We start from the raw sequence: 9,850 nt of genomic DNA on the forward strand, positions 1-9,850 counted from the left end.
TTTTTTGTCAGTTTTGAAAATGGTTAAAAAGGTATTTTTACCGTAATTTCTACAAACTTTATCGGAATGGGGCAAATAATATACCGCTGAAAAGCTACGGAAAATGCGAAACTTTTTCATGCTGATGGTTTTCTCTGATTCCTATCCGTTTTCAAGTAATTTCGAAAACGGCGGGATCATGCGTTCTGCCTATATCGCGAAACAGATTCTTCGAAAATGCACCGCGTGAAGAACCTGAACTTCTTGGCGCATGTACCTGAACTTCACTCTGTTTGTCACGTGATTTTTTTTTGCTCGTAGATCTTCATCCACTGCTCGTAGCTCTCCATCCCACTCACGGGAATTGAGCGGGTGATATACCGATGGAAAGTTGCTGTAAACACGCAACTTTCCCGTGTTGATCATTTTTTTATACTCGTGATGATTTTAAAAGTTTTTCATCTGAAATTCATTCAGTGTAGTAGGTGAACTTCCTGCTGTTTTCGCGTTGAACTTCTGTGACATATTTTTGTTTGTAATTTTCTCATCCATTCGTTAGTGTTACACAGATGATATTCTTTTTGTACAAACCTCTCTCACAATAATTTTTTAATTTTTTCCGACCGAGGTCTTGAACTTACACAAATGATATTCCTGCCATTTTGAAGTAAATTAGAAAATGACGAGATCATGATTTCTCCCTTCATCGCGAACGGAAATGCATTGCATGAAGTAGTTGAACTTCTCGAGCATGTCTGTTTGAACCTCACTCTATTTTTGACGTGTTGTTTTTTGCAGTGCGTGAAGTAGTTGAACTTCTTGGGCATGTCTATTTGAACCTCAATCTGTTTTTGAACGTGTTGTTTTTTGCACTATGTGAAGTAGTTGAACTTCTGGGGCATGTCCGTTTGAACTTCACTCTGTTAGAATTTATTTGTATTTTTCTTATATGAAATACACACCATGTAGCACGTGAACTTCCAATTGTTATCACTTTGAACCTCTCTCTGGTTTGAGAGAATTATTTTAAAACGCAAAAAACTACATTTTTATGTACTTTGGACATCTAAGTACATGATGAACCTCTCTCACAAGAATTTTTTGAACTTTTCCTCACCGAGCACTTGAACTTCTAGCAACCATTTTTTCGTTTATGAGTTGTTTTTAAAAGTGCAAAAAATGGCATTGTGTTTTTAATTTTTTGAACATGTAAATCCTAGGTTTTAATAAACTCCGAACTTCGGTGTCATTCCAATTTGAACTTCATCCTTTTATATTTTGATTAAAGAATTGTATTAGATTTTATACGAAAAAATCGAGCATGGAAATACAAGGTGAATCTCTCTGGCAAGGATTTTTGAACCTCCCTGGACAGAGCACTCGAACTTCTTTCAACAAAAATTTTATGCTTTTATTTTTCTATACTTTTATTCTCACCTGAAATGCACTCCTTGCACTAGTTGAACTTCTCATTGTTTTCACCTTGAACTTCTGTCACGTATTTTTGTTCAACCTCTCTCACAAGAATTTTTGAACTTTCTCGGGTCGAGCACTTGAACTTCTAGCAACAAATTTTTTGTACTTTGCCTTTTTATTTCTTTTTTCTCTCATATGAAATGCACACCACACAGTAAATGAACTTCTGACAGTTATCAAACCGAACTTCTCTCTATTTCGTTTTCGTAACAGAAAAAGTCTGAGTTTTTTATATACATCAAACCTCTCTAACTTTTTATTTGAACTTCTTTGTGTATTTTTTTAGAAATGTGAAAATTGGAGTTCTATTAGAAACATCGAACTTCTTCATTATTTTCAATTGAACTTATTGGTTTATTTCTTTAGTAATTGTAAACTCTGAAACTTCTAAAATGGTTAAACATACAAAACAAAATTATGTTTTTTCCATTTTTCTAGAAGTCACTATCTTACATCTTGTGAACTTTTTATTTTTTTTGTCATGACATTCTATTCATTTTTTTGCTTTTGGTGAAATGGCCTAGGCGGTCCCTTTTTCTCATTTGATGAATTTCTTCTGTATGTAGTACATGTGAACTTCGGAATTTCTGAAACATTAACTTAACGTGCTATTGAAAATCAAGAAAATTATGCACAACAAAACACATACACTGCACGTGCTTCATGCACAACCAACACATACACTTCCTAGAAACGGAAATAATTTAAGACCAAAAAAACCTAGGACAACAGCAGCAGCTAATTTGTCTCAAAAATCTTTTTCCTCTCGCACTCAAGCTGAACTTCAGTAGCAGCGCATGAACAACAGTTTGACGGTGCCTGAGAGGACGCCACGGACAGCAGCTAGCTGCTGGGAGAAGCTTTGTCACTGCGGGGGAAGAGGGGGGTCGGGAGGAACAGGACGGTGACCAAAGTTTTTCTAGAAACAAACACTGGAGGAGGCAGAGGGGCTGAGAGTCTCGGTGTTAGTGTTCTATACAGGAGATGGCAAAGGCAACCTGCTGGTAGTGGTGGCTGGCGACCCAGCAGCTCGGCAGCCCTCTGGCCGGAGGGCCGCGTGCAAGATCTGTCACCCAACCGCCTTTTTTCTCTCTGCCGGATGTGGCCACCAAGCAGCAGGTCATGCCCTCATCTTGCTGCAGGTCGAGCCCTCCTCGAGGTGCAGGTAGGCACGGTGGATGGCGAGAGAGAGAGAGGAGCAGTCCACGACGACGGTTGGCGCAGTCCGCGGCAACCACAACGCCCACAGAGGTCATCCCTAGCCTGTAAGGACCGGGATCTTGCCGGATCCATGCGTGCAGGCGGTCACTGGGGTGGCAGTTGCGGCGGCGGCGTGCTGGATGTGGCGGGCACGGCGATGGGAGGGTTGGCGGAGACGGCGACGCACGGGGTCTGAGGCGGCGCCGACGAGCTGGGGTGTGTGGTGGCGGCGGCGTCGCGTGGGGTCAGGGGCGGCGGTGCGCGGGCTCCGTGTAGTTCGATTGAAAATTTCTTTTTTAACCATTTTTGTGTTTTTCCTTTTTTAATTTGAGCTTCCTCATTTTATTCTTTAGTAACGAGCAAAAATATGAGTTTTTTATATACTTCGAACTTCTTTGTTTTATGAATTTGAATTCAAATAAGTATCAAACTATTTTTTTTAAATTGAACTTCATACTTTTATTTTTCCTAGAAACATAAATAATTTGAGTTTTTTCGTATACATCAAACTACTCTGTTATTTTATTTTGAACTTCTCAATTTTATTTTGTTTAGTAGCAAGGAAAAATTGATCTTTTTAAATCGAACTTCTTAGTTTTTAAAATCTAAACTTCTTGGGTTTTTTGTAACAGTGAAAATCAAATGCTCTGTTATTCTAAATTAAACTTCCAGGACTTTCTTTATTTTGAAAAAACAAAATTTTGGATTTTTTAACTTTGAAGTACACCGTTATTTTAATTTGAACTTCTAGGTTTTTTTAGATACGGGGAATATCCATTTTATATAAACTTTTTTGAACTACTCTGTTTTTGAAATTTGAAATTCTTGGTTTGTAATAAACATCAAACTTTTTTCTTATTTAAATTTGAACTTCTAGGGTTTTTTAAATGAGAAAAATTCGTCTTTTAAGTTTTTTTTGAATTTCTTTGTTATTTTAAGTTAAACTTCTTGGTTGTATTCTTTAGTAACGAGGATTTTTCAGTTTTGTAATTAAAATTGAACCGCTCCTACTTTACTTTGAACTTCTAGTTTTTTTAGAAACCATGAAATTTTGACATATATAAAAAAATCAAGAATATAAAGGTCACCACATTTTAAGTTTTCTAATTGGATTAACCTTTTACTTTATGTGAACTTCTGTTTTTTCTATATTCAAAGTTCTCACGTGTTTTCCCAAGTAAAGTACGGAAAGAAAGTGATTGAAAAACACTAGAACGCTAACCCCCTGGTTTTGTAGCATTAGTTTTCAGTGGTACGTTAGCATTTCCCCCCATTTTTGTATGCCGTTTTCAAAACTATAGTTGTTACTTTTTTTCTGCTAGTAGATCATCACCCAAAGAAGCTTCATTTCAAAATAAAAGGAGGAAAAAATTCCATTTTGATCAAGGTTGTACTGGAGTCCAAAATAAACAACATGCACTAATGCGTGCACGTTTTTCTTTTTGCAACATAGCCTTGTTCTATATAGAAGAATATTCTTCTTAATAAGTTACATTAATAATTACATAATTGAGAAGCAGAGTGCCACGTGAGAAGAGGTGGCCTTTTTCTCCACCACAACTTCATTTCTGTTTCCCTATCCACTCACCACACATCACCGAACAAAGAACTTTGTCCCTCTTTTCTTCTAAACTTTTAGGAGTGGGATCTCTGAACATTCTGCTTAATTTTGCTTCTTAACTAGACCACATCATTAGTAGTGCGGATGCTGCTCTCCTGGAACTCACCCTAAACTACTTTTTTCAGACGAGCGAGGTCTCTCAAGTTGAACTTCTATTGTTTTGTTTTTGACTTTCTTCCCTTCTTTTTCACCTCTGAACATCTGACAGTTTAACTTAATGTATCTTTGTACACTTCTCTTATTCATATGCATGTGAACGCGGTGCCGTCTAATTTGTATATAACATAAAACTAGAATTGACCACAAATAAAAACAAACAGAAGATCAGAATTCCCAAAACCAAAAGTTTCACATCAGTTAACCATGCACGTTTAGAGTAACAACTATCAGGAACATCTGACAGTTTAACTTAATGTATCTTTGCATGGAGTAGTATTTTGCTTAGGAATGAAAAAGTATGCTCACAGACATTTAGACGAGCACCTTCCATGCAAACTAAACAAACAGTCACTCTGAACTCTGGTATTGCAAAGATATCGAACAGAGACAATGATCGAGCTGGGAACAATGGCCACACCGTGTTGGGTGCTGAAGAGGTGATGGGACAGCGCCTACCACCGCCGGTGGTATGAGCTAGGAGGGGGAGGAGCGGCATGGATCCGTCTGGGCAGCGGCGCGTCGGGCGGTGAGTGGCGGGGGTTGGCGAAGGTAGTGCAGACCCGACGGGATGGCTGTAGAGTGGCCGTCCGGACCCGCTGGGGATGGCAGCTGCTCGATCCATGGCATGGGACGGCGGTTACGCGCGGCTGGCTGCAGGTCGTGGCCTCCACCATCTGAAGTTCGACGTCTCCTCCATTTGCAGCATAGCACCCAATCCGTGCGTGAGTTGGTGGTCGTCGGAGTCTCAGAGAGTGGACGGTGGTGAAGGATCATCGTCGGATCCGGCGATCTCGAGGTGCTCTGTCAGGTGGTGCGGCGCGTCGTCGGTTGGGGCGGGCTCCTGCGGTGTCGCCGGCTTGGGGCGGGGCGGCGCGGCGTCGCCGGCTAGGGCGGGGCGATGGTGTCGCCGGTTTGGGGCGGGGCGGCGGCGGCGTTGCCGGCTAGGGGGCGGGGCGACGGCTGTGTGACGGCGGTGTCACCGGTTCGGGTGGGTGGTGTGGGAGGTGGGTGGGATGGGTTGGGCAGGGGCAGCAGGGGTGTCCGGGAGGTGGCGCGGCGGCGGGGATTCCGGTAGGTCGGGCGGTGTCGCATCGAGGCGCGGGGGTGGGGGGTTGGGGCGGGGGTGGGTCACGACAGCGATTGGATCGGGGGATGGGGAGGTGTGGGCAGTCCGTGTTTTTTCATTTTGTTTCTCCGGAGTCCGGGAACACCTCATCGCGCCTATAAGGCGCGCCGTGATCCGAATAACTATTCTGATCCTGGGATCAGAATAGTGCTACTATATATATATATATATATTGCTATTCTAAGAATGATCATGATGCCCTCATGTCCATATTTTTATTTTATCGACACCTCTATCTCTAAACATGTGGACATATTTTTTGATTTCGGCTTTCGCTTGAGAACAAGCAAGGTCTAAGCTTGGGGGAGTTGATACGTCCATTTTGCATCATGCTTTTATATCGATATTTATTGCATTATGGGATGTTATTACACATTATGTCATAATACTTATGCCTTTTCTCTCTTATTTTACAAGGTTTACATGAAGAGGGAGAATGCCGGCAGCTGGAATTCTGGGCTGGAAAAGGAGCAAATATTAGAGACCTATTCTGCACAACCCCAAAGGTCCTGAAACTCCACGAGAGTCAGTTTTGGAATATATAAAAAATATTGGGCAAAGAAAGCACCAAAGGGGGGCCACCCACCATCCACATGGGTGGGGGCGCGCCCTACCCCCCTGGGCGCGCCCCCTGCCTCGTGGGCCACCTGGCAGGCCGTCGATGCCCATCTTCTGGTATAAGGTGTATTTTGCCCTAAAAATCAGAAGGAAGCTTTTGGGACGAAGCGTCGCCATCACGAGGCGGAACCTTGGCGGAACCAATCTAGGGCTCCGGCAGAGCTGTTCTGCCGGGGAAACATCTATCGGGAGGGGGAAATTGTCACCATCGTCATCACCATCGATCCTCTCATCGTGAGGGGGTCAATCTCCATCAACATCTTCACCAACACCATCTCCTCTCAAACCCTAGTTCATCTCTTATATTCGATCTTTGTCTCAAAACCTCAGATTGGTACCTGTGGGTTGCACGTAGTGTTGATTACTCCTTGTAGGTGATGCTAGTTGGTTTATTCATGATAACCCACAAGTATCGAGGATCGCAACAGTTTTCGAGGGTAGAGTATTCAACCCAAATTTATTGATTCGACACAAGGGGAGCCAAAGAATATTCTCAAGTATTAACAGTTGAGTTGTCAATTCAACCACACCTGAAAGACTTAATATCTGTAGCAAAGTATTTAGTAGCAAAGTAATATGGAAGTAACGGTAATGGTGGCAAAAGTAACAGTATTGGTTTTGTAGTGATTGTAACAGTGGCAACAGAAAAGTAACTAAGCAAAGATCAATATGTTAAAAGCTCCTAGGCAATGTGTCAGTGATGGATAATTATGTCGGATGCAATTCCTCATGCAACAGTTATAACATAGGGTGACACAGAACTAGCTCCAGTTCGTCAATGTAATGTAGGCATGTATTCTGAATATAGTCATACGTGCTTATGGAAAAGAACTTGCATGACATCTTTTGTCCTCCCCTCCCGTGGCAGCGGGGTCCTAATGGAAACTAAGGGATATTAAGGCCTCCTTTTAATAGAGTACCAGACCAAAGCATTAACACTTAGTGAGTACATGAACTCCTCAAACTATAGTCATCACCGGGAGTGGTCCTGACTATTGTCACTTCGGGGTTACCGGATCATAACACATAGTAGGTGACTATTGACTTGCAAAATAGGATCAAGAACTCACATATATTCATGGAAACATAATAGGTTTAGATCTGAAATCATGGCACTCGGGCCCTAGTGACAAGCATTAAGCATAGCAAAATCATAGCAACATCAATCTCAGAACATAATGGATACTAGGGATCAAACCCTAACAAAACTAACTCGATTACATGATAAATCTCATCCAACCCATCACCGTCCAGCAAGCCTACGATGGAATTACTCACGCACGATGGTGAGCATCATGAAATTGGTGATGGAGGAAGGTTGATAATGACGATGGCGGCAGATTCCCCTCTCCGGAGCCCCGAACGGACTCCAGATCAGCCCTCCCGAGAGAGATTAGGGCTTGGCGGCGGCTCCGTATCGTAAAACGCGATGAATCCTTCCCTCTGTTTTTGTCTCCCAGAACATGAATATATAGAGTTGGAGTTGAGGTCGGTGGAGCCTCAGGGAGCCCACGAGATAGGGGGCGCGCCCCAGGGGGGTTGTGACACCCCTGATTTGACTGTACACTAATCATACACACAAATGTGTACGATCAAGATCAGGGACTCGTGGGAAGATATCACAACACAACTCTAGACACAAATTAAAATAATACAAGCTTTATATTACAAGCCAGGGGCCTCGAGGGCTTGAATACATCGGCTTGAATACACAAGAGTCAGCGGAAGCAACAATATCTAAGTACATACATAAGTTAAACAAGTCTGCCTTAAGAAGGCTAGCACAAAAGCAACAATGATCGAAAAGGCAAGGCCTCCTGCCTGGGATTCTCCTAACTACTCCAGGTCGCCAGCGATCGTCTTGTAGTAATAGGCACCCTCGGGGTAGTATTAATCATCAGTGGTGTTGTCTGGCTCCTGGGATCTGTCATCTGGTCGCAACAATCGGGTATGGTGGGAAAAGAGGTAGCAAAGCAACCGTGAGTACTCATCCAAAGTACTCGCAAGACTTACATTAGATCTAAACTAAGTATGCATCTGTATCAAATGAATGGGTTGTATCTGTGGACTAAACTGCAGAATGTCAGAAGAGAAGGGGAAAGCCTAACCTATCGAAGACAAACATCTTCAAGCATCTTCAAGCATATAGAAGAGTACAGATCAACATAATGTGAAGTAGTAGTAGTGTTGCCAACCTCGGCCAGAGATCCTTTCTCGACTCCCTGTGAGAAAGCAATCCCAGAGCCATACTATCCAGTTATCACCTCAAGTATCCAGTTCTAATTGTATTGATCGGGATACAACTCCAAGTGTTCGTTACCGTAGGACAGGCTATCGATAGATGTTTTGTTCCCTGCAGCGGTGCACCAACTTACCCACCACGCTCGATTAACTTCGGTCGGACACACTTTCCTGGGTCATGCTCGGCCTCGGCCAAATAATACGCCGCTACCCGACCTATGCTTAATAGAGAGGTCAAGCACGCCGGACTAAACCTATGCCCCCAGGGGTCTTGGGCCATCGCCCCGGGAACTCCCGCACATTGCGTGGGCGGCCGGTGAGCAGACCTAGCTACCTCCTTCAAAAAGGCAGGTGATTACCAGTCCAACCCGGCGCGCACCACTCCGTCGCTAACATCTATTAAGCTTCGGCTGATGCATACGACGCAGCACACCCATACTATGCCCACGTGATGGTTAGTGCTATCACGCGGGGCGCCGGCGGCCAGGGAAGGCGCGCGCGGTGGGCAATGGCGAGCGCTTGCGGGGCTGCAACAACGAAGCAGCAAGGGCGTGCAGCAACGGGCACGAGGCGCTGCTGCAGCGGCGGCGGCGCGGTCGCAGCAGGAAAGCGATGGATGCAGCGTTGGCGGGGTCACGGCGGGCGCGGGCAGTGGGCGGTGCTAGCGGCAGTAGGCAGATGAAGGCGGCGGACAGAGGCGGGGGCGACGCCAGGGCATGGCGGAAGCAGCAGGCAGTAGCAACATCGACTGCAATTACAGGAAGTCGCGGCAACAGCAACTAGCGGCAGCAGGCCAGCACGGTGCGCGACCACGGCAAGCACGGCGCGGCCAGCGACCAGAGGGTGCGGGGGGCGGAGCGCCAGTGGCTCGAGGCGAGCGCGGCCAAGGCGCGCGTGGAGCAGAACTCCGAGCATGGTGATAAAAGGACATAGGCGATGCTACGGCAATGGAAACAAGGGGGAACAGGGGGAACGGACACGGCAGCTCACTGTGAAGCTCGAGAGGACTCGAGGAAGCCGAAGGAACTCGGGGCGGCGCAGATCAAACGGCGGGCGGTGGCGGCACCGAAGTTGAAGACGACCTCGATCCCGTTGTTGTAGGGCTCCCCGACATTGACTCGGTGTTGTAGAAGGTGTAGGCGACGATGGAGGTTCCCCGGGACATGATGGGGCGGTGCGGGGCAGCTGGAGGCCACGGTGATGACGACGACAAGGCAACGACGACGTCGAGCGACATGGGGGAAGAGAGGCCAGAAGGAGAGCGGGGTGGATCTGGGAGGCAAGGAGGCAAGTGGGGAGGGGAGACGGGGAAGCCCAAGGCATCGGGGCCTTATCCCCTCCGGGACGTCGCCGGCGAGTCGTTTCGACGGAAGCAAGCTCATGTTCGGGTGCGGTGGTGAACAGAAGAAGACGACCGGGGAGAAGATGGG

Source organism: Triticum aestivum, chromosome 4A (assembly GCF_018294505.1).
Source record: "Triticum aestivum cultivar Chinese Spring chromosome 4A, IWGSC CS RefSeq v2.1, whole genome shotgun sequence".
Taxonomy (NCBI): Eukaryota; Viridiplantae; Streptophyta; class Magnoliopsida; order Poales; family Poaceae; genus Triticum; species Triticum aestivum.